We start from the raw sequence: 3143 nt of genomic DNA, 5'->3' as shown, positions 1-3143 counted from the left end.
ATTTCTACTAACCTAGTACGACTATATATTGGATATCACGTGACGTGATTTTAATCAATAGGAACACAAGATTCTTGTCTGAGGCGGGATAAACATATATATTGATGTTGGTTTTATGCTCAATATATCTTAAATTACTTTTGTGTTGAAAATGTTTCGTACTCCTTTACAAATATAACCTGTTTCACCCAACGTAATATGGTGACCGTTATGGCCCCGTCCTTAAATAACATTAGCTGTTGATAGCACATTAAGCGATATAAAAACTATAACCATGCCCCTGCACATCTCACTATGACTGCTTATTTGGTTTATACTTTGAAATCTATACTGATAAAGTTCATAGCTTAGTGAACATAAAGACCGTACTCTTACTGCTTCGTTTTGCAGCTGTAAGGCGAGGAGATGTGACTTTGTCTAAAATTATGTAATTCACAACAGGAGCAGATAACGAACCTGTATGAAGCTTCAGTTTTCAGCCGTCCATTACTTTCGGCGATGGACCTCTACCAAATGCGAATACTAGTATCATTTGCTTAACATTGCCAATAGAAACAACTTACGCCATGATGGACATGGCATCCATGGGCGAATATTGTGGATTTGAGTCATCGCTATAGTGCCTGGGGATATCAGGAAATGACGTAATAATACTGATTACAGACGTTTACGGTAATCAAAGTTATTGAAGCCATTATGGAAGTTTAGTATGTGTCATACGTAAGGTCACAGAAGTTACCCCCCTTTGACAGTAGTTAATAATTTAGAGTTATCTCGCTTTGCATAAGAAAGCATTGTATAGAATGTTATCCCAGCATGCTAAGTTAACATCCGGTCATCGACAGGTTAGCAAATAAGAGGCACATGTTTGCAGAGAATTTTAATTGTACTGTACGGATTTCATAAGTTTGCCAAGAGGTCTTGGAATTAGGAAGCGGCGAGGTCCCGGGGTGGCTTTATCCCCACCCCCAGAGAAAAGAAAGGGGGGAAGGCGAGCAGTTCCCCTCCCAAAAAGGACGGAGACCGCCGCTGGCGAGACCCGTAGGGAGACTCAACGTGGTCAGCTGCCAGAGATACCAGTAGTAGAGCTAGAGGAGGGAGGATGGGATCACAGGTATGGGCATAGAGCCCGAACCGCAGATGTTATTAAATGTACATGCTATTGGTACCAATAATAGCACTACCCCCGAGATCGAAATCATCCCCCTGGAGTCCGACTCCATCGGTGACCATGTGCCCCGGGCTATAAAACAAAAAATCTGAGGTCACAAGTATATAAATGTGGCCCTTCTTTTAAAGGGCTACTCAGAATTTAATGACTTTTGCACAAGTGCGCCGATGGTTGTCGGGTCCAGTGGGATGATAGAGACCCCCCCACCCCTACTTGTAAAGAGATAATACCAAATGTGGAGAAATGGACAGATGCTTTCCACATTTATATGTCCATTTATTTGGAAAGATAAGGTGCAGGAACTTTTGCAGTATGTAAAAAACAATACGTGGGGCAGCTTGTCAGGGTGTGCCGGTGGGTTGGCGAGCCAAAATTTATACAAGTTCTGTTCCCCTTCCCCCATGGATGTTTATGGCCAAATTGGGTTACAATCCATGCAGAACTCTAGGACAAGTAGCGATTTATATCCCCAAATCTTCTACCATAGTGATTAAAATGTCCGACATTAAATTAAATAATCTTTATCTAGTAAAATTATTCCTAAAAATCTTATTTTTTCAAATGTGATAGTTGTTACGGTTTGGGTTTTATTAGAATCCAAGATGTCAATGCAATATGCACAGCTAGGGGAACATACATATGTAACTTAAGTCTTTTTTTAGAAATAGCGCTAACAAACTTCAATATCAAAGTTATTCTGTTGTATTTAACTATTTAAGAGTTTATCTAAAAACCCCTACGCACATACAGAGGTACATCTGCTGATCGTGAAAATGGCGGAGTTGCCAATCTCTATGTATATATGTTTCTGACTATACCTTGGTAATCCTATCGGCAATCTCCGTAACTACAGGAGATAACTTTTACACTGTCTATTGTAACGTTGTGTATTGCACAGAGGTCAAGAACTGTCAGTGATTGCCGGTTCTCACATGCTTCACATTTTCTACACATACTTTAATTGATTTGGTTTATTTAGTTTTGCGTCCTATCAACAGCAAGGGTCATCATGTTATATTATCCCCCAATGTTATATGATATTATATCAATTATTTGACTACATTTAGATCTACAGTGAGCCGCGGTGGCCGAGTGGTTAAGATGTCCCGACATATTACCACAAGCCCTCCACCTCTGGGATGCGGGTCGAATCCTATGTGGGGCAGTTGCCAGGTACTGACCGCTGGCCGGTGGTTTTTCTCCGGGTACTCCGGCTTTCCTCCACCAACAAACCTGGCACGTCCTTACATGACCCTGGCTGTTAATAGGACGTAAAACTAAACAAACCAAACCAAACAGTGAGCCGGCCAGTGTCTAGTACAAGCGTTATACCAGAGATTTAAATATAATTCTCTGGTTATACGAAGTGCTAGATCTAGTATTGTATTTGCTAATAAACATCGAATCTGATTGTAAATAATAAACTTGATTGTTAGCAAAATCAATCAGATCATCTTCATCAGTACCCTAAATGTTTTTATATCGCCAGTAATCGTTCTCAGCCCTGCAGGTAGGGCGTTAGAATTGTACCTGCTGCCCTATTGCATGATCGTAAAAGGCGACTAAATTTAGGATCTTATCTTTTCTATTCTTCCTAACTGACTTTATCCTTCCTAATGCCTCCCTTGGCACCGCCTCACTTTTGGCCTTGAGTTGAGTGTTCGCACCTGTGAGGAAGGCTCTGGGTTCTGTCCCCTGGCCGAGACAGACCAAAGTCTATAAAATTGGTATTTTCTGCTCCTGCTTAGCGCTTCAAAATGTTCCGACCAACACTTATCTTCGCATTGACACTGTGTTTGTCGACATTTTGCCCGAGGGCAAGTCGCTGCTGCAAGGAGGCGCAAAGAAAGAGGTGGAATTGCAGACAAAGTAGATGTTCATGCATTCTAATTACGGAGAATGGCACGGTGTACGGGGGACGTACCCTTCAAAAAACGGTCATTCAGGACAATCACTTCGCAGACATTTATCT

At 41.5% G+C, this 3143-nt stretch overlaps 1 pseudogene; it reads left to right on the top strand.

The window, feature by feature from the left end:
* The first annotated feature begins 902 nt into the window (after nt 1-902).
* Nucleotides 903-2762, top strand: LOC138306293 (uncharacterized; annotated as a pseudogene).
* The last annotated feature ends 381 nt before the right edge of the window (nt 2763-3143 follow it).

Source organism: Argopecten irradians, chromosome 13, assembly GCF_041381155.1.
Source record: "Argopecten irradians isolate NY chromosome 13, Ai_NY, whole genome shotgun sequence".
Taxonomy (NCBI): domain Eukaryota; kingdom Metazoa; phylum Mollusca; class Bivalvia; order Pectinida; family Pectinidae; genus Argopecten; species Argopecten irradians.
The sequence above is the reverse complement of the archived record's forward strand: the minus strand, read 5'-3'. Positions and strand labels throughout refer to the sequence as shown.